The 21,397-nt window shown below is 51.7% G+C and overlaps 1 protein-coding gene across 4 annotated transcripts in view; it reads left to right on the top strand.

Moving 5' to 3' along the window:
• Window positions 1-380: 380 nt before the first annotated feature.
• SEMA4D (semaphorin 4D) overlaps window positions 381-21,397 on the top strand; it is a 120,088-nt gene continuing 99,071 nt past the window's right edge. For all 4 annotated transcript variants that reach the window (XM_057720412.1, XM_057720413.1, XM_057720414.1 and 1 more), the window contains exon 1: window positions 381-515. The gene's annotated coding sequence lies outside the window, so the exon portion shown is untranslated. The remainder of the gene's footprint in view (window positions 516-21,397) is intronic.

A 21,397-nucleotide genomic window follows, 5' to 3' on the forward strand; every position in this document is an offset into this window, starting at 1 on the left:
CAGAATCTGTGTTGGACCTGGCCAGGGCAGGGGGTAGCCTCTGGGAGCCTGGGGGAGGGAGCGGGGGGTGGGTGGGTAGGGGAGGAAGATGAGAGGTGGGAAGGGAGGAGGACGGCGGCAAGTGTGGAGGTGGGAGGTGGCAAGGGCTGGTGGGGAAGAAGGGAGGAGAGGCGTGGAGGAAGGTGGAGGAAGGTGAAGAAATGGGAGGGAAAAGGGGAGGGACGGAGAGGGTGGGGGAGTCAGGAGGAGGAGGCGGCAGCGGAGAGGGGAAGGGACGAGAGAGGAGGCGGGAACGGAAGGAGGGGCCTGCGCACCGCCCCCGCCCTCCCTCCCGCGCCGGCCTCTGCGCCCTCGCGCGCCGCAGCATCCACGCGCCGCCTGGCCGCGCCGCCCCTCCGCGCCGGGCCTCCGAGCCGGCCGCCTCCGCCGCCGCCGCCGCCGCCATCGCCATTCCTGCGCCCGCGCTCGTCGGGCCGGGCGCCGCGGGGCCGCGCGGCCGGGACGCGCCGCGCCAGGTAAGGGCCGGAGGGCAGAGGGAGGGCGCGGGCCGGGCAGGTGCGCGGGGGCGACGAGACCCTCCCCGGACCGGTCCCCGGAGCCTCCGCCCCGAAGCCCCGGGACTCCTCCCCGAAGCCCCGGACCCTCTCGGAGTCCCTTGCCCGGAGCTCCCTGACTCGTCCCCGGACCCCTTCCCGGAGTCCCCTCCCTGGACCCCCCCAGGACCCCTCCCCTCGTCGGCTCGCTCCCTGCCCCGGCGCGCAGGTGGCTCGGCGGCGCTGGGGCGGCGCTGGGGGCTCGGGGCGCGCGGCAGACCCTGGCCGGGGGCGGGGGCATCGCGTTCCGCCAGGCCCGCCGCTCCTGTGCGCCCGGCCCCCGCCCCACTCCGGCCATTCGGGCCTGGCCCGGCCCCGCGGCTTCTATTTCTGTCCTGGAGGCCGCGGCCCCCGGGCGCTGGACCCGGAGCCGCGCACTCAGACAGGTGGGGCAGGTTGGGGCCCTAGCAGTGAGTGCTGCAGGCCTCAGCTTCCTTTAGGGTTTTGGCTGCGTGCTTCTAGAACAGCCAGGGAGAATCGGCAGCCGCAGCTCAGGGCTGCACCTGTTGCAGCCGCTTGGTGAGCTGCAGGAGGCTGAATCCACTGGGGTTTTGCCAGTGCAGACATGGAAAGGAGATTTGGGTCGTGGGGGTCCTTTTCGTTTGTTTGGTTTAGTATTGGGGGTGAGGTGCACGGGAGTCTGTAGTTGGGCAGTCCACCGAAAATCAGGCCTGTTGTCAAGGGCAGGGCCCTGCTTCCTGGAGCGTTTACCACACGAAGTTGTTCTGCTTTTGATTTGAAAACCTCCCCTTATGTTAAGCACATCCCGGACTTGGGGACTGTGGCCAAGTGGCAGGCCCCCCTGTTCTGAGTCTATTCAAATCCACTAGGCGCCACTGAGCGGAAGTTTCCTTTCCAAGGGGTGAAGTGACATCGGTGGCCTGTCACCTCATATCTGTCCCAGGCCTGGGGCCTGCCTTCTGGCTGCCTGGGCGCCGTTATTTGGAAATGTTTACTGTGTCCCAGAAACAGGCTGCCTCGGCCAGTGCTGGGGCCAGGATCCTGGTAGAGATAATGCCCCGATTGTCACTTGAATCGTTTGTGTCTGTGCACAGCGTCTGCAAGAATGAAGAATAAAGCAGGCCTGGCCTGAGTACTTCAGGCACTGGGTCCTACCAGGGACAAAACGTACAGGAATGAGGGGATGGTGAGGGACACACGGGGGCATTTCTGTGGACAAAGACTGTCCCCCCGCCAAGAGGCCAGACCTTCAGATTGAAAAAAAAATTGTTTGTAGCACAACGAGCAGGTAAACCAAATAAAGAAATAAAAGCTAATTGCTGGTATTGAGAGGCAGCCCTGCCCAGGTCCACTCTTGTCCTGTGTTATAGGACTGTGAGCTGGCGTGGGAGTGGAACTGGCTCCCTGTGATTGTTGGAAAATGCAGCCTTGCAGAGACCCCTGCACTGGTAACCAGGGTGCTCTGATAGCCTTTCTCAGGGTCCTGGCAGATGGTGCATCCACCCCAGCATAGGAGTGCGGTGCAAGGCCACGCCGCACAGCTGTCCAGTGGGTCTGGGGGCAGGGAGATGATCTTAATGACATCATTCACTCGTGATCCGTTCCCTGTGGGTTAGTCAAGGAGGGTTGCATCTCAAGTGGCTTCCCCACACCGGGCAGGGATGTCCAGGCCGGTGCTTGGGAGTGCAGGCTAATGGCTGGCTCTGAATGAGGGGGGAGGACCATCGGCTAGTGCCAGCACATAGCAAAATCAATAATGTGTTGCAGAGATCAATGGTTTTCTCATTGGTCCTCTGTGCTTTTAGAGGGAGCCTGCCTCTCCCACACTGAGCCCAGGCCTCCCACCCCTCCCTCTGGGTTCCATTTCTGGAGGTGGGGAAGGGATGGGGGCGGCCAGGATGGTGGCCAGGAGCCTCTTCTTGACCCCTTGTCCTGTGTGATGAGCCTGGGGCCAGAGCTCTCGGGCTGGCAGCTGGGACCCATGTTCCCTCCCCACCACCAGGAGTCCCCAGTGTCCCTGGGTTAGGCTGCTGCTGCTGTGAAAGTGAATTGGCTTCCTGATTGTCCCATACTTAACAGCGACCCTCTCCTCATGCTAAGAATTTGTTTATTCGAAAGAACTCCTGGGAGGGTGATGTGGCGGGTAGTGTCTCCCAGTGCCCCCATTCCCCATCCCCAGGCTCTTCTGGGAGTGACTGCAGTGACCTGTGAACTGTCCGGGCCTGCAGGGTGGCCATGGGGTGAAGCTGGCCATGTAAAAATATACGAATGAATTTGCCATCGGCTGACTGTGGTGGGCGGTGGCTGGAGGAAAGACTGCCGTCCTTCCTGGGGCTTGGCAGGTGCAGCCTCCCCAGCTCCACCTTATTCACTGGGGCCTGTGTCCACTTGGGGATGTCTCGGGGTGTCACCCGAGAGCAGGCTGGTCGGGCAGGCTCCTCTGTACTGGAGACTCAGCACAGCTCACGGCCATTTCAGCCTGCCTGCTGTCAAGAGGTGATGTGGGGAAGTGGAGATGTATTACGAGGAAATGACTGCTGATTCAATCAAGTGGAGACGGCGTGTAAGTGGACCTCGCCTAGAGCTGGGGTGGCATTTTTCGGTACGCCAATTAAGGTGATCATTGCAATAGGCAAATTGGCCCATCCCAGTTCCTTGGAGTGGCTCACTTTCCAGCTGCCTGACCCTTCCCGAGTGCATGGAAGTTTACCTGGCAGTGCCGTACCTCGGCCAGGCATCACGGCAGCCCAGGTGTCGTTCCCCCACCACTGCCTTCCACCGTGCCCTTGTGATCCTCCAGTGGGGCAGGGTCCCCTATTTGGTCTAAAAGTCTCAGATGCTGTCTATGAAAGTAGAGACTGCACTTCCTCCCTTGGGTGCATCTGTGTAGCACCTGGGATTGCAGGCTTTGAACAAAACGCAGTGAACAGCGTTTGACCCAAGAATCACTCCTTTAAAAAATTATTGTATTTATGAGACAGTTGGACATTTGTTGAGTGAATGCTGATTTGGAAGGTTAATTATATTCCTTAATAACGGCATTGTGGTTACGTTAAAACAATCTTTACCCTTTAGTGATATATACTGGACTTATTTGCAGAGGAAGTGATACAGTGTTTGAGATCCGTTTCAGATTGGCATGGGGCGGGGGCCAGGGGGGATTGTCTATGGTTGCGTGGTTGTTGGCTCTGGGTGAGGGTGCCTGAGAGTTCGTTATTCTGTTCAGTCCACTGCTGTGTAGTTTTGAAATTCTTTATCATAGAAAAGTTAATAATCTAAGAATCCCATTCCTCCCCCAAATGCTGTTGCACTTTGTGAAATAGTTGAGTTTTACTTTAAAAGAAGTGCTGATGTATTAAGTGAAAACGCTGCTCCTTAGTATAGACTGTACAGAATGATCCCATCTATGCATGCGTAGGTAATAAGGTGTAGAAGCATCTGGAAGGACACACACTGTGTATTGAACAGATGATGATCTGTGGATGAGTGGGGCAGGCGCTGCTCTGGGCTCTGGGGACACAGCTCCAAGCAAGAGTGACTGTCTGGCTACCGACGGGGTGGGAGGGAAGGATGTGTGTGTGAATGCGAGTGTGTGTGCTTGTGTGTTGGGGGAGGGCTGAGAAGAGGGAAGGGAGGGAGGAGGAAAGGAACTTGTCCTTTTCCCACCACGTACTTCTGTGTGGTTTGTTTCTCTTACAGTGGGATTATTTTTGTAATGGTAAAATGTATTTTTAAGAAGGGGGTCTCCACTAGGGAATAGAATAGCCTATTTTAAATATTAAATTTCTAAATCTAAATGTAAATTTATTCTAAATGGACTTGTAGGAATTCATCTTCCTGCTACAACTTAATAACAGATGATGTGGCTTAAATGAGGCACTCAAGGTAGTGCCTCATTTGACTTAAGAATCGATAGTCATTGATGCTCTGAGTGTGTGCCGTGAAAAAGAGACATCAGTACCCTGACCTCGGCAATAGGGGGGACAAGACGCAAACCCTGAAAATTGAACAGCTACATCATCCCTCAATGGGGGCAGTGAGCTGAGGCACCATCCTGGGCCTGGGCCGTGGGCTGGGGAGGGCCCTCAGCTTGGACCCACCATGGTCCTGGTTTAAGTGGAGGAGCACATTCTCTTCCATGGGACTTGGCCCAGAAACAAAAGCAAAGACGGTCCAGGGCCTTCATGGGCAGATTTCCACTGCTAGTTGGATGACCGGCCCCTGTGGCACTCTTCCATTCATTTTCAGCAGTTGCTGTTTTTTTCATTTAGTGGAGGGTACGCTGTCACTTTAACCTAAACCAACAAAAAAGCATAAAAATCCTAAATCCACAAAGTAAGAAAGTACAAGTTGCCGGTAATCCTAAGGTTTTTGTTTGTTTGTTTCCTATTTTCCTGTCCTATTGCAAGAAATTTGCATTGCTTCAGCACCAGAGTATAATCTGCTTTGATTAAGCATCTGGATGTTGTTTGGCTCTGATGTGTGTTTTGATCTTGTTTGCAAGGACAGTACGTTCTGGGGGGCCTGCCCTGAATGAGGGCCTCAGCTGGACCCCACTTTGTTCTCACCGTGCGTTTGGAGTTTAGTTTGTTGTTGTTTACTAGGATTTTCCATGGCCATGGGAGGGCACAGCCAGGCACGCCGCGAGGTGGCCCTGCTCTGAGCCTGGGGTCTTGTCCGTGTGGCTGTGAGCTGCCTGCCAGCAGAACAGGCTCTAAGTACATGGTCCATTTTTCCACTGAGGTCAGATATGCATCTCAGTCCTTTCCAGAGGCCTTAGGGATCTGCCCAAGTACGGCTGTGCTGTCTGGGCATTCAGGGCTGTCCTTTGTAGGTGAGGCCCCATTGTTCATCTTATTTGAGGTGAAGGAATTAGATACCTTTAAGGCCCCTTTCAGCTCACAAATTTGGTCACTTCATGGAGTCTCACTGGTCCCCCCAGCAAATGTTTATTGAGCTCCAATTACAGCAAGGAACCACGAGACAGAAGGCTCTGCCAACTTGGCACGGATGGTCAAGTAGCGGGTGATGGAATGCTAAGGAGAGGAAATAAATCAGAATGTCACGCCCTGCGGCCATACTGCTATGGAGAAAGTAAGTGCGGGGTCCAGGGGCTCGGGGGGGGGGCCAACAGGTTGGGGGTGTTTTGAGATTTGAAATCAGGTCGCTGGTAGGCTGATGGAGGAGGTGAGGAGTGACCCGGGGGGACATCCCGGCACACGGGCAAGGCCAGGGGCGGGTGTGGCTGGAGCAGAGGAGCAACCCTGTGCAGGCAGTGGGTCTGGGATGCGAAGATGGAGCCCACAGGATGATCGGAGCAATAGCGGAGTACAAGGTGACCCCGAGATCCTCAGCTCAGGCAGTCTGAGAGATGGAGTGGGCACCATCCTAAGATGGACTCTCTGTGGGCAGAGCAGTTGTGGGGAACTCGGGAGCGCGGCTGGCTCTCCAGATAGTACCTGTGAGCTCCGTTTGCTGTCCATGTGGCGGTAGTGAGGGGCTTTTCAAGCAGGGAGGCTAGAGTTTGGGGGAGTGGCCTGGGCCCCGGCAATCAACCTGGCTACTGCTGGCACATAGGTGTGATTTTTAAAGCTGAGTCAGCACGAGATGGCAGGGGAATTGGATGGATGGAGGATAGGTGAGTTCCACGATCAAGGGGCAAGAAGGAGTGCCGTCTGGGCAGGAGAAAGCAGAGGTGTCTGAGGCATCCAGGGCCACGGGCAGATCATGCATGGGGAGGAAGGGCTGCCTGGCCAAGGAGTCCAGTTAGGTGAGGACTGAGAATTATCCTTGGGGAACTGACCTTAGCAACACGGAGGTCACTGGTGTCCGATGAGAGGTGTAGGGGAGTGATGGACCAAGAGGGGGAGGAGGGGAGCTCAGGACAGCAAGAGTCGGTAACTTTTTCGAGAGTTTTCCTGTGAAGTTTCGAGAGAAATGGAGGAGGAGCTGCTGGGCATAAGGGATTGAGAGAAGGCTTGTGTTTCAGGTTTCTGTCCTGAAGGGAAGGACAGAGTAGAGGGGAAGAGTGATGAAGGAAGTGGGGTGGGGCCCTTGCCAGGTCCTCCCATAGGGGCAAACGGGAGGCCAGCTGTTCCCCCGCAAGCAAACTTTCATTAGCTGTTACATGCATTGCCCTGCTGCTTGGCCCTGGGGTCTGTGGACAGGGGAGTGGAGCCAGGGCTTCAGAGAATGGTCATGAAGCTTGTGACAGCAGAGCCTCTGAGCGTGGCAGTGGGTGTCCCAGGGCGATGGAGTGCTCTTGGGTGGTGAGCACAGGAGGCCTGGAGAGCTGAGTTGGCTGGGCTCCTGGGCAAGGGGTGGATGCCCTTCTGGCTGAGAGGACACCTGTGTGGGGTAGGAGAATGGGCGAAGGGGGGCCAGGTTTGCTGGCTTAGAGGGCCTGGCCCGAAACCAGGGCTGCACGTGGGGCCGTGTCCTCGCAGCCAGAATGTGAATGTGTCCCTCCTGATGTCAGCCTGGTATTTCCTACACACAGGCCCCAGCCACTCACCAGCGAGCGGCCGTGTGCTGTCTGCAACACCGTCCTAATCCCACATACACTGAATGCTACATGAATAAGAGAGAGAGCCCATCTCCAGGCATGGTCCCTATGCCAGCGCCATCGTGTTCCTGGATCTTGCCGCAATGCAGGTTTTCACCTCCACCCCAGAATCCCTGAGTCAGCAGCTCTGTGTTTTAACCATCTGCCCAAGGCTGGGCTGAGCATGGCCTGCCCATGTGGGCTGCACTCTGGGGGGCAGACAGGAGGGCAGAGGCAGGGCCGTGGGCCTCACTCTGGATGTCTAATGGATGCCCATTAGGCAGGGGTGTATGCCTGTAGAAACTGTTTCCTTCACCAGTTTTATTGAGGTATAATTTACATACAATAAAAGGTACTGTTTTAAGCTTCCTGTTCAGTGACAAAGGTATACAGTTATGCAACTGCCACCATAATGGTGATGGAGGCCAGGAGTGGATGAACTCTGACCTCCAGGTCCAGTGCACCTGGCATGTTCACACACCCACACCATCTCTGGCCACTGTCGGGCTGTTGCAGCAGTTGAGCAGTTGCAGCAGAGATTGTTTAGTCTGTGAGCCCTTCCCGTATTCCCTGCTGCCTCTGCACCCAATCCGCCACTCAAGCGATCACTGATCTGCAAGATTAGACTATTCTGACATTTGTTTCTTTAAGAGTTCCAAAATGGAAGCTTGTCTTGTAGACTCTGTGTCCAGCTGCTTTCCCTTGGCACGTTTTTGAGATTCTTTGGTGTTACTGTGTATATCGTACATCATGTCTTTTATTGCTGAATCCTATTTCATCATGTGGGTGTACCATGGTTTATTGATTCATTCACCTGTTGGTAGATGTTTAGATTGCTTCCTATTCAAGGTTGTTGTGAATAAAAGTGCTGTGAACTATAACTCAACGCAAAAGGAAAAACAACCCATTGAAATACAAGTGAGTATATCTCCAGAGAAGACAGACGAATGACAGATGAGCACATGAAAAGATGCTCAGCATCAGTAGTCACTAGGGAAGTGCAAAATCCAAACCGCAGTGAGATACCACTTCCCTCTCACCCGAATGGCTTTTATCAAAAAAAAGGAAAATAATTAAGTGCTGGTGAGCATATGGAGAAATTGCAGATTTCATACATTGCTTTGAGAATGTAAAATGGTGCAGCAACTTTGGAAAACAGTTTAGAGATTCCTCCAAAAGTTAAGCATAGAACTGTCATATGATCCAGCCATTCTGCTCCTGGGTAAATACCCAAAAGAATTGAAAATAGATGTTCAAACAAAAGCTTGTACATGGCTGTTCATAGCAGCACTGTTCACAATTTGGGAACCAACCCAAATGCCTATCAGTGGATGAATGAATAAATAAATGTGGTCCATCCAGGCAATGGAACATTACTTAGCTGGAAAAGGAATGAAGTACTGACACGTGCTACAACATGGATGACCCTTGAAAACATGATGTAAAGTGAAAATAGTCAGACACAAAAGTGCATATATTGTGTGATTCCATTTATATGAAATGTCCAGAATAGGCAAATCTAGAGAGTCAGAAAGCATATTAGTGGTTGCCAGGGCTTGCAGGGAGGGGAGAATGGGAGGGACTGCTTAATATGTGTGGGGTTTCCCTTGGAGGTGATGAAAATATTCTGGAACTATATAGTGGTGATGGTGCATACCCTATAAAATGGTTAACATGGTAAATTTTATGTTATGTGTATTTTACCACTATTGAAAAAGGATATAAACATGCTGTATTCATTTGTATGCACATGTGAGTGCAGACATGTTTTCATTTCTCTTGAGTAACTACTTAAAAATAGAATTGTGGGGTTGTGTGGTAAGTGTATCTTTAACTTTATAAGAAACTGGCAAACTGTTTTCCAAAGTGGTTGTATCATTTTACATCCCTGCTGCTAATGTAGGAGCACAGTTATTTTATATCCTTGCCAACACTTGCTGTCGTCAGTCTTTTTAATTTTAGCTATTCTAGTGGGAGTTGTGCTGGGTCATAGACCTTCTAGTTGAGTATCTTTTCCTGTATTTATTAGCGATTTGTATTTATTCTTTTACATTTTTGTTCCTATATTCTGCTGACTTCTTAATTGGGCTATGTCTTCTGATATTTGAGTTCTTTGTGTATTGTGGATTCAAGCTCTTTGTTAGATATTTGTATTGCAAATACTTTCTCTCAGTCTGTGGTTTATCTTTTTATTTTATTAATGATATCTCTCAAAGGGCATGCGTTTTTAGTTTTAAGTCCAGTTATATCAATTGTTTTTAGTAGTTTGTGCTTTTTGTGTCCTACTTAAGAAAGTTTGCCTCGCCCATCATCGTAAAGATTTTCCCCTGTGTTTTCTTCTGAAAACATTATGGTTTGAGCTTTTATGTTTAGATCTGTTATCTCTTGAGTTACCTTTTAACTGGAAAGAGCTGAAAGTTCAGGTTTATTGTTCTGAGTGTGGATACCCAGTTGTTCCAGCACCACTTGTTAAAGAAACTGTCCTTTCTCTATTGAATTATTGGCATCATGTTTGAAAAGTAGTTGAGAATCTGTGTGGCTTTGTTTCAGGACTCAATTCTGGTCCGTTTTGGCTTATTCACTATTGGCTCTAAAACCACGCTATCTTCATGACTTGCTATGTAGTAATTCTTGAGGTCAGGTAGTGAGACTTTGTACTTCCTTTTCAAAATTGTGTTGTCTAGCCTAGATCCTTTGCATTTCCATATAAATTTAAAATCAGCTTACGAAAAAGCCTGCTTGGATTTTGACTGGGGTTGCATTAACTCCTTAGATCAACTTGGGGAACATTGACATTTTAACAATATTGAGTCTCAGCTAGTGATCATGGGCTTTCTTTCCATCTGTGTTCACCTTCCTTTATTTTTCTTAGCAGTGATTTGTAGTAGTCATTGTAGGTCTTATACATGTTTTATCAGATTTATTCATAAATATTTTATGGTTAAATGTTATAACTGGATTTAAACATTCTTAATTTTCTAATTGTTTATTGTACTGTATAGAAATACAATTGATTTTTGTTTGTTTATTCTATCGCCTTTCTAAATTTACTTATTTGTTTGAGTAGCTTTTTTGTAGTCCTTTAAGATTTTCGCACAAAGATAATCCTGACAGTTATAAATAGGGACCATTTTACTTCTGTCTTTCCAATTCAAATGCTTTTTATTTCTTTTTCTTCTTTTATTCCGTTGTCTAGGATGTTCATTACAGTGTTTAACAGAAGGGATGACAGTGGACACTCTTGTCTTTTCCCAATATGAGGAAGAAAGAACTTGTCTTTTCATTAAATATGACGTTGGGTGAAGATTTTATGTAGATGCTGTTTTTTGAGGTTGAGGAAGTTTTCTAGTTTTAATCATGAGTGGATATTGAATTTTGTTATATGCTTTTTCTGTATCTGTTGAGATGATCATACGGTTTTTTTTCTCTTATTTTTTTCTTGGTAAATATGGTGAATTACATTAGTGAATTTTTGAATGTTAAACAACCTTGCATTCTTGGCACAAATCCAGCTGGCTGTCATGTATTATCGTTTTTATGTATTGCTGGATTCAATTTGCCACAGTTTTGTTAAGGATATTTATAACTATATTCACGAGGGATAGTGTATTCTTTTCTTGTAATACCTCTGTCTGCTTTCCGTATCGGGGTCCACACAATGATTTGGGAAGTGTTCCCTCTTCATTTATTATTATTATTTTTTAACATTTATTTATTTATTTTATTTATTTATTGGCTGTGTTGGTTTTTCGTTGCTGCACACAGGCTTTCTCTAGTTGCTGTGAGTGGGGGCTACTCTTCATTGTGGTGCACGGGCTCCTCATTGTAGTGGCTTCTCTTGTTGTGGAGCATGGGCCCTAGGCACGTGGGCTTCAATAGTTGCAGCACACGGGCTCAATCGTTGTGGCTCATGGGCTCTAGAGCTCAAGCTCAATAGTTGTGACGCACGGGTTTAGTTGCTCCGTGGCATGTGGAATCTTCCCAGAACAGGGCTCGAACCCGTATCCCCTGCATTGGCAGACGGATTCTTAACCACTGCTCCACCTAGGAAGTCTGCTTCATTTATTATTTTAAGAGTTTGTATAGGATTAGCATTGTTTCTTCCTTAAACATTTGATGGAATTTACGAGTGACGCTATCCTGGATTTTCTTTATGGGGAGGCTTTTTAATTATGAATTCAGTTTATTGCCATAGGACTATTACAGCTTTCTGTTTCTTCTTGAGTCAGTCCTGGTGATCTGTGTGTTTCAAGGAATCTGCCCATTTCATCTAAGTTGTCAAACTTGTTGGCATAAAGCTGTTTATAATATTCCTTTGTTATCCTTTTAATGTCTCTGGATTTGCATAATGTTCCCCCTTTTATTTCTGAGCCTGGGATCCTTTAAAAAAAAATGAAGCAAAACAAAACCCCAGTGTCTGTCCCCACACCCACCCAGTTACATCAGAATCTCTTGGGATGGGAGGGAGGGCGTGGATCTGCGGTTTTGACGACTGCTCGGGTAATTCTTGTGCAGCCAGAATTGAGAACCTTTGATGCAGAGGAAGGAGGGATTCATCTTTATTTCCTGGTAGTCTGGGCAGGCCTCCCAAAACGGGGAGAAGCAGGATCTGAGAGAGCAGAGGAGGGGTTGGGGCGTGGAGTCTGAACACAGGGTCTGTCTGGAGAGCACCAGGCCCGCGGCCTTGGCGGGGGCTTTGGGTTTGGTGTGGGCCCTGCTTGGGCCTGCTGGCGTGGAGGGCATTTTTGTACATGCCAGATCTTGGAGTCAGTGAGAAACGGGAAGGAAAGCAGCTGGCCAGGAGACAAGGCCTGGAACGCCAGACCACAGGGCTTAGACTTCCTTCTCTGCAGCGTTGTTTGTTTTTAAGTGAGATCTACTGAGGTATAATTTGTGTTCAGGAAAATTCACCCATTTTAATGTCCTGTTCTATGAGTTTTGAAACACAGTCATGTAACTACCAGAAAATTGAAATAATGGAACACTTCCATAACTCCACAGATTTCCCTGTGTCCCTCTGGAGTCAGGCCCGTCCCCCACCCCACCCCCGCCCCAGCATTCATGGCTCTGTTTTCCATCCTTATAGACTCTTCCAGAATGTTGTGTAAGTGGAATCATACAGGGAGCCGCGTGGAGTCCAGCTTCTTTCACTCTGCCTAATTGTGCAAGGGTTTGAGCAGTCACTAATGCGATCAGATCCATGGTTAGCGATGACTCTGGAACCTCCGCTTTGTTGAATTGGAAAGGCGGGGATGGAGACAGCGGGGCCATTATGGGAAAGAGTGACAGAGTGAAATTCATGGTGACGTTATTGTAGATGTCCTGCCAAATGGCTTCTGTACTGTCTCGTGGAACCCTGACCGCAGCCCTATCAGCTCTATTAGGACAGTTCTTCCCTCTTTCACAAGTGAGGACATTGAGAATAGAGAGAATAAGAAATTTATTCTTGGGGTCCCTCAGCCAAGAAGTGGTGGGGCCGAGATGTGAGGAAGCGGGCTGTGGCTTGAAGCCCACAGGGAGGTGCCGTCTGCACACACTAAGGGGTGGCCTTTGGTTGAGGTGTTTTAAAAAATTTAAAAGATGTGTGTACCCTCAGCCATTGCACTTCAGCATCTAGAAGTTTATCCTAAGGAATCATAGATGTAAAGAAGCGTTTATTAGAAAGGGTGCTGGGTGTTGATAAACAGAAACCCCAGATACCAGCTGAAAGCCACTGACAGATGGTCAGAGATGAGGAGGTACAGTTAGGCTAGCCAAACTCTAAAAATAATAGTATAAGATATGACGAATTCCATGGGGGATCAACACATCACATCAAGTGCTGAGAACCATTCCGAAAGCAGCGTGTGCAGTGAGGACCTGTAATTTGCCTGGAAAGCACTAGATAGACAGTGTCCAGAAGAGGCGTCACGTGGTTAGCTGATGATGTGGCTTTTGTTTTCTCCTTGGTGCTCTTCTGCATGTCTCCAATTTTCTGCAGCAATAAAGGAAAAGTGCAAAGGAAGATGGAAGAACACAGCTTCAGGTCACACGCGCGCACACGCACACACGTCATGCACCTTGAGCGTCTGACACACTTTTCGTAGACTTGTTATACCTGCCTTGTTTAAAAAGCAGCTGGGAGTTCTGTTTGTTGTACTTTTGAATGGACGACGTACTGTGGGAAGCAGACCGGCCACGCTGGCCTCCCCAGACAGGCGGAGAGTAGCTGCTTGAGTGGGAGGGGTGGGCCCACCGCCCTCCTCCGCGCCGGGGTCCGGGGTCCTGACCGAGGGGCGTGGGCTTGGCGGGGAGGCCCCGCCTTGTGTGTGATGTGCGCGGCCTGAGCGGCCTGAGCGAGGCCGGCCCCGTTCGAGACTGAGGTCAGCAGCACCGTTTCCTGGGGGCTGTGGGATTACAAAATGAGGTGACAAGTGAAATATCTCTTCTTGGCAAACTTTGAACTGGGATGCACGTAGAATTCAGTGTCATGTTTAAAACCAAGCGTCAGAGAGGTTTCGTTGCTGGTCTGATGTTGCTGCAAACATTTCATTAGACTATTAAAACCTCATGGCAGTCGGGGGAGGGGGAGTTGGTTGCTTTCAGAGCCTGAGGGCAGCTGACAGTGAGACACGCGTTTATACTGTGAGGCAGCAAACCTCACAGCACATATGCGCGCGCGCAGACGCACACACCACTAAAACCAAAGCTTTCCTCAGCAGAGCACTCACCCCTAACCACATATGATGCTATCTGATATTTTGTTCAGTTGCATCTTATTAAAAACTGTGTTTGCACCCCCAGATTGCAAACTACTAAGCCCCATTTTGTCATCTGGCTCAATAGGTGACTGCAGGGATATTTTAAAATTTTAGCATTAAGCAAACATGTGCAGGCTATGTACATAGTGTCATTTTACTTCCCATGTCAACTAGCGGCTGTGGTGCCCTCATCCTTGGCTTCTCTAAGTCTGGGGCACCCCCCCGCCATCCAGCTGCTGTGGGGCCACACACGGGGGCCAGGAAACTGGGTCAAAGCTCAGCGCCTGATCTGCGGAAGTGGATCCTTGGCGAGTCTTTGAAACCTGATGGAGTGGCTTGGGTTTCAAATGTGGGATCCCTCGGGCCTCCCTGGAAGCCGGGCCGCCTCCAGTATGTTTATGTCCTCTCCCGCTTGATGGACAAGACCACCAAGGGAGCAGGGCTTGGCTTTCTGTGGCAAACGCGGGATGGGGTGAGGACACAGTTTTTAAAATAGATGCCCTGTGCTGAGGGCCTGGAGATGCAGGTCCCTGTGGGCTGCAGTGATGGCTCTGTGGCCCCCGAAGCTGGTGGGCCTGGACTTTCTGTCCTGGAAAGAAAGCACCACCTACAGTGAGCAGAAAGGACAGACGTCTGCTTCAAAAACAAGCGAGACCCAGAACACACTCACTCTCCCCTTTTTCTGGGAGAGGAGGCAGTGTGTATGTACCAGCTCTCTTCCAAGGCCCAGACTTCTGTGGAGATGTTTTGTGTCAGGACTGTTTTCAGGCCTTTACTAGCATTTATGTTGCAGTCGCTAAAGATGGGAAAGCACTTTGTCCAAACGCAGCCCCTGTCGTTAACCACATCAGGTGTGAGCCTCCGCAGACTGCTGGCCAGGGGCCTGGGGGAACAGCGGCTTCTGCTGCCCAGAGCGATATATCGTGAGTTCAGCAGCAGCTGTTATCTTCACCGGCTGAGAATGGCTGGGCGCTTCCCGGAGCAGCTGGAGCCAAGAGGATGCTTGTACCAGCCTGGCCTGTGTGTTTCTGCGCTTTGTGTGATGCCTTACTGTTCAGAGCTGAAGGGGGATGGGTCTTTTGGAAGGAAATGTGCTCTAACGCCTATGCTGTCACAGTCGTCTTCTGCCCAGCAGAATGACCCGTGTGTGGCCCTGGGCTGGCCCTCCAGTCCTGGGGCACCTTCTCTCCAGGAGAGCAGCCCAAACAGTAGCAGCTGATGGACAGTGGCACTTACCCTCTGAATGTCGGGGTCAGAGTGAGCTTGTGGGGTCGAGTCCCACCTGGGAAAGGCCACCTGGCTGCTGGCTGCCCTCTTCCTGTGGCCGCCCACCAGTGGCTGCTTGGCAGTTGATCCCCTTGTCCGGCTCAGTGTGGCCTCTCTTCCTTTCTTGAAATGCAAGGGAAGGTCACCAACAAAACCACAGCAGCGGCTGCAGAATCATCCGGCCTGCCCCCGCTTCTCTGTTTTCGTCTTCCCATTTTCCTTCTTCCTTCTTTGGTGAGAGGTTTGCAGACTTTACAGTGATGCACACATGACCTTGCTTTGCTCACAAACAGAGCCCAGCTGTGTGCCGCCCCGAGCATCATCGGCCCCGCAACCCCTGGGCCCTTCCTACTCTCCTCCCCGAGGGTACTGTCCGTCGCCACTGATCGCAGCAGAGGTGCATTTGGGCTGGGTTTGGCTTTGCCTGCACCAGATTCTGGAGCACACCCCTGGGTGTCACTCAGCCCCTGTGTGTGGCCTCGGGCCCTGCTGTACACCCAGGGTTCGTTCTTCTTCCCTACTCTCCAGCGTTCCGTTGAGGGCATGCACCACAGTTCATGGGCCGCTGTGTTGTTGGCTTGGTTTCTGGCTTGGGCCATTATGAATGTGGCTTGTCAGTATTCTTATCCCTTTATTCCCCATTCAGGATGCCCCTGCTGCCATCTAGCCCTTTGGGGGTCTCTCCTTGCCGCCCTCTGCCTCTCCCCACCTGGCGTGCCCAGCAAGGCCGGGTGGTAACCTCCCTGGTCATTTTAACGTGGTGGTCCTTCTCTGCTCCGCAGTTCCGTCTCACCGCATTGTGCCCTGTGCCTCAGCTGTGCTACTGGCCACGCCTTCAGTGAGCAGGCGATGTGCTCTGCGGGTCCCAGGCACCATGTTGGGGATGGGGATGTGGAGGGAGCGCGTGTGGGCATGGTGCCTCCAGCTGGACGACAGCACATAGGCAGGCTGACTGGGGATGTGTGCCACCAGGGAGGGAAGCACGGGGGTGGGTGTTGACCAACAAGGACAGGCTTGAGGTCTCTAAGTCAGGAATGCTGAGTTGGAACTCAAGAACAGCAGGAAGCAGCCGGAGCTGAGTAGGGAGAAAAGCCGAGGCCGTTTAAATAAAGCACGTTCGCACTGCTGTCAGTGAGATGCCTTGTCTGCCCTCCCTGTGGGTGGCCCCTTGACGGCTTGGATCTTGAAGCCCTGAGATGCCAAGTAAAGGGCTGATGCCTCTGCGGCCACCATGCTAGGGGGAAGCCCGACCCCCTGAAGGCCACGTGGCGCTGGGACTGCAGTGGGCTGGCCCAGGCTCTGCACCCTTGTCACCCGGACCCTGGTGTGTAAGGGGCTCGGCCGTCACGCTATCGAAGCCCTTGGCCATCAGGACCCCAGCTGGGGCCTCCGACGTTGGAGCAGAGACGAGTGTCCCTGCTGGGGCCCGTCGGGACTCCTGGCCCACAGAACCGTCAATACAGGGAAGTGTCTTGGGCCACTGAGTCCAGGGTGGTTTGTCACACTTCACTGGTGGCTGGACCAGAGCGGTGGCTCCCCAGGGAGCGGGAGGGGCCTTGGGGTGGGGCGGGGGTAGCCCAGGACGCAGGTGCTGGGTGGGAGGGTGGGGTGTGAACCGTAACGGGTGCTATAATGGTAATTCCTTGAGTTTCATCCTGCACTTTTCCATTGTCTGTGTAGCAGGGAGGTCTTCTGCCTTCTCCGTAAACTGACTGTGAAGGAAAAACATGCTTGCACTCTGTAGGATCATGGTGTGCAAGCTTATTTCCTGGGGTCGCCATAGGAGAGCTTCACAAAACGGGTGGCTCAGACAACAGAAATTTATCCTCTCCAAGTTCTGAAGGTCAGGAGTCCAAAATCAAGGTGTTGACAGGGCTGAGCTTCTTCTGAAGGCTCTAAGATAGGACCCTTTCTGCCTCTTCCAGCTTCTGTTGGCTCCAGGTATCCCTTGGCTTGAGGCTGCATCACTCCAGAGTCTGCCTGCGTCTTCACATGGCCTCCTCCCTTGTGTCTCTCCTTCATGAATCTCTTATAAGGACCTTGGTCAATGGATTTAGGGCCACCCGAGTGACCCAGGATGATCTCATCTTAACTCCATGATCTGAATTACATCTGCAGATATTTTTCAATGTCACATTCACAGGCTCTGAGTAGACGTTCTTTGCAACGTACTGTAGCACATGAGAAGGCAGGAGAAGTACTGTGTGGGGCTGGGAGGAGGTGGGTGGCCCTAGTTGGGCGGGGACTGGCCTGGTGGCCGGGTGCAGGGAGAGGGGGTGTGGACTGGGGCTGGCAGGCATTCACCTTCTCCAGGATATAGTTCATTGAGGCTTTATCAGCAGGAAAATGGAAACCGCGGCTGCTTTCTGCATTCGTGGGAAGTTATAGAAATGAGAGCGTGGTGGAAACTCGCTGCTTTGTTAAATAATTTTTGCATTGACTCAGAGGGGAAACAGGAAAGGGCCTTCTATCTTTTTATGTGAGTTTTTATCTCTGCTGGTGGAACCTTTTCTTTTAAGTAGCTTTTCTACAAAAATACCCGTTGAATCTTTAGTGTGAACAGGAAGTCAGATATGCTGACTAACTTTTCCTTTATTTTAATGGCATTTTTATTGTTTTGAAAATGAAGGGAAAGAGCAGAGTAAACGCAGCCTCCTCGTGCCCAGGGTACATGGCGTTGCCGGCTGCATTTCTGAGGTCTTCTGTGTTCCGTTTGCACACACACGTGTACACATGCGTGTACACATACATAGGACACATTCATATAGATGATGGTTTCCCAGAGATGCAGTCACACCTCAGGTGGTTTTGCAACGTGCTTTTTCCACTCAGCACTGTGTCAGAGACACGCGCACGCTGCATCGCACCGTGAACGTGTGCACGAGTCTGTGAGGGCTGTGTGCCCTGTGTCCACCCGTGGTGGAAACTTGGCTGTCTCTCTAGTCTGCCCCATCCTTGACCATTCCTCTTGATATACCCCAGTGAGTATTTGTACAGGAGTCTTAGAATCAAAATATTTGAGTCAAAGGGTGTATGCCTTTTTAATTTTGACTGGAGTGGCTGGGCTGTCTGCCAGGGCAGCATTGTGGCCCCAAGCTCACAGGAGTCTCTCCTCTACCCCCTCCCCACGCCCTGCCCCCGGAGCATTACCGGTGTGTTCAGTCCTCCCCAGTATGATCGGGAAAAGAGGAGGTCATGGGTCTCTGACCCCTTTGCTTGTGCGTGTTCTATTGCTTGTTTGCATTTTCTCCTTGAAGCACCTGACTGTGGTCTTCACCCACGTTAATAGAAACTGAGTTGTTGCTCTTTCACTGATTTTGTGGATATGGGACATTTCTTTCATTTTAGAGTATTCTGGAAAAGAAAAGCCTATTTGAAAGCATTTCATCCATAAGCTTTTTTAAAAAATAAATTTATTTATTTATCAGCTGTGTTGATGCCCACGGTCTTTCTCTAGTTGCGGCGAGCAGGGGCTACTCTTCCCTGCAGTGCTTGGGCTTCTCGTTGTGGTGGCTTCTCTCGTTGCAGAGCACGGGCTCTAGGCATGCAGGCTTCAGTAGTTGCAGCACGTGAGCACAGTAGTTGTGGCACACGGGCTTAGTTGCTCTGCGGCATGTGGGATCTTCCCGGACCAGGTCTTGGACCTGTGTCCCCTGCATTGGCAGGTGGATTCTTAACCACTGCGCCACCAGGGAAGTCCCATAAGCTTTTCAGTAGTTGCAAATGAACTTTGATTGGAGACCTGTGGGACCACCACCTGCTTCTGTGGCTTGTCTAGGGGGCGGGGTGTCCTGACGGGTTGGAGCCTTTCATGTCCATCGCTCTGGGACAGGCATCAGTCAGCTTTGGTTGTGCCCGCCTGGCCACCTGCCTGGCAGGACATGCAGTGGCCCCTATGAATGGTGGGGCCCCAGAAAAGGACTTGGTGATGTTTGTAGTTGGCTGTGTGTGTGCACGTGTGCCTGTGTGTGTGCATGTATTCCTGAAAAGTAGTGCATGGCAGAACTGGAGGACTGCATCCCTAAAGGTTTTCGTGGATATAGGGGTCTCTGTGCACTAGGAAGGAGGCCTATGAAACTAGTTTTCCATACATCATCTTGATTGTATTTTTAGCCAAATGATAAAACTCATTTCCCCACACCCCCTCCACGCCTCTTGCTTGTCTAGAACGACAATGTACAAGTGAAAATTCATCACAATGTCATGAGTAATGGACACGATGTCGTAAGTAATGGAGCATGTTTTCCTGGAAGGCACTTATGCGCCCCAGCCAGATGCTGGGCTGTGTGTCCTTGATGATTTGCGTGGCTTTTCACTGGGCCCTTCATAGGGTGCTGTGCACTCACGGGGACCTTCTCTCTGGAGTACGGTTCTGCTCCACAGTGGGGGTGGCCCAGGCTGGGTGGCATCTTGGAAGCTGTGTCCCTGATTGTATCAGTCCGGGTTCTGCAGAGAAGCAGAACCAGAGGGTGTGTGTGTGTGTGTGTGTGTGTGTGAGAGTGAGAGAGACAGAGAGAGAGAAGAGAGAGAAAGAGAGAGAGAGAGGTTTATTTAAAGGACTTGGCTCACGTGACTGGGAGGGCTGGTGAGTCTGAAACCTGCAGGGCAGGCTGGAGACTCAGGCTGCCTGGAGGCAGAATCCCTCTTTTTTGGTGGTGGTGGGGGAGGTCAGTATTTTTTCTACTAAGACCTTCAGACAATTGGATGAAGCCCACCCACATTATGGAGGGTAATCGGCTTTACTCGAAGTCTGCCGATTTAAATGGGGATGTCATTCAAAAACATACCTTCACAGAAGCCTCTGGAATAAGTTTGAGCAAATGTCTGGGCATCGTGGCCCAGCCAAGCTGACATGTGAAATTAACCACCCTGATAGACACACCCAATGCCATGACCCTGTGGTGGGTTGTAGGTTAGGTGCCGGAGCTTGCTCGAGGTGTATGAGGACGAGGGGTGACCTGATCCCCGAGCAGGCAGGGCTTGTGGCTCCACCCCACAGGCCACGAGGCCTGGCACCCGTGTGGAGAAAGGCGACGTTTCTTGCTGGGAGCATGGCTCTGGCCTTGTGCAGGCCGAGCCCCACGCTTGCTGACCTGTGGCCTCATTGGGACCGCTTCTTCATTCTGTCCCCTCTGGCCCCACGTTTAGGCCTGAGGGACTCCCTGGATGCCCCTGGGGGTGAGGCTTGTCACCCTCTTTCTATAAAACGCTTCATTTCCTGACGTGGACACGGTGGAAGTATTTATTCACCAAGCTGAAAGGCTTGGTGCTCTGCATCCTGGTATTTTCGTTTTCCGGCAGAGACCTTTGTTCAGCTCGTGGTCTGGCCATCCTGTGCTGCCCTCCACGCCACTGCCGTTGGCCCGTCTGCCTGGCACACTGTTATCGGGCCTCTTGGCCATCCTGTTAATTGGACAGTAAATAATCACGGTGAAACAGGAGAAAAGCAGCGTGGTGTCCTGGGGCAGGCTTGGCCTGGTCCTCGAGTTTACGTAGGCTTGGCGATGAACTGTCCCGTGGGTAAGGGGAGGAAGGCAGACAGCACGGCAGGGTTCCCCAAATTGACGAAGGAAGGTGGTCCTTCTCTTTCTTTTCCATCGGATGTGGTGTTGGGGGCTAATAGATGAATAAATGCCTGCATGCGTGTGTGGATGGGAGCGTAGGCTGGTCCCAGAGGTTGGAAGGGCTTAGGGTGGCTAGTAGGGTGGCAGGCGGGCGCCCGAGGGGCATGGGTGCCAGGGCCGTGACCCAGGGGCAGGTGGCAGGAGGGAATGTCAGTTCTGGGCCTGGCGCTCGGCATGTCTGGTGGCTTCCTGGCTGGCTGAGGCTCAGAGAGGGGTGTCACGGGGATCCCGGGGACCCCCAGTCTCCCCTTGTTTCTGGGTGTGTGGGGCACGGTGCGGGCACCGCTGCCCCCAGACCTCTGATGCTTCCTGCGAAGCCCCCTGGTCTGGCTGTTTCTTAGAAGAGCACAGTCTACCCTGGCAGCCAGGGTCACGCCTGAGCGTGGGGCTGCTCTGGTGCTGAGGGGCTGGCGAGGCCTTTGAGGCGCCCCGAGCCTGACCCGCTCCCACCTGGGTGGCCGCTGGGATGCTGGAGCGTGGCCCTGGAGAGGCCTGGGGACAGTGTCGCAGCAGTGTGGCAGCTCCGCCTCCCCCCTCCCCCGGGTCCTAAAGCACTAGCCGCTCCTCTCGGAAGTGCCTTCTGGAACTCCCTGGGGTGGCCCGGTGGGGCGTCTGAGGCCTCCACAGCTGGGAACCCATGGGGCTCCTTGGTGACAGATCTGAGACCAG

Source organism: Hippopotamus amphibius, chromosome 2, assembly GCF_030028045.1.
Source record: "Hippopotamus amphibius kiboko isolate mHipAmp2 chromosome 2, mHipAmp2.hap2, whole genome shotgun sequence".
Classification (NCBI taxonomy): Eukaryota; Metazoa; Chordata; class Mammalia; order Artiodactyla; family Hippopotamidae; genus Hippopotamus; species Hippopotamus amphibius.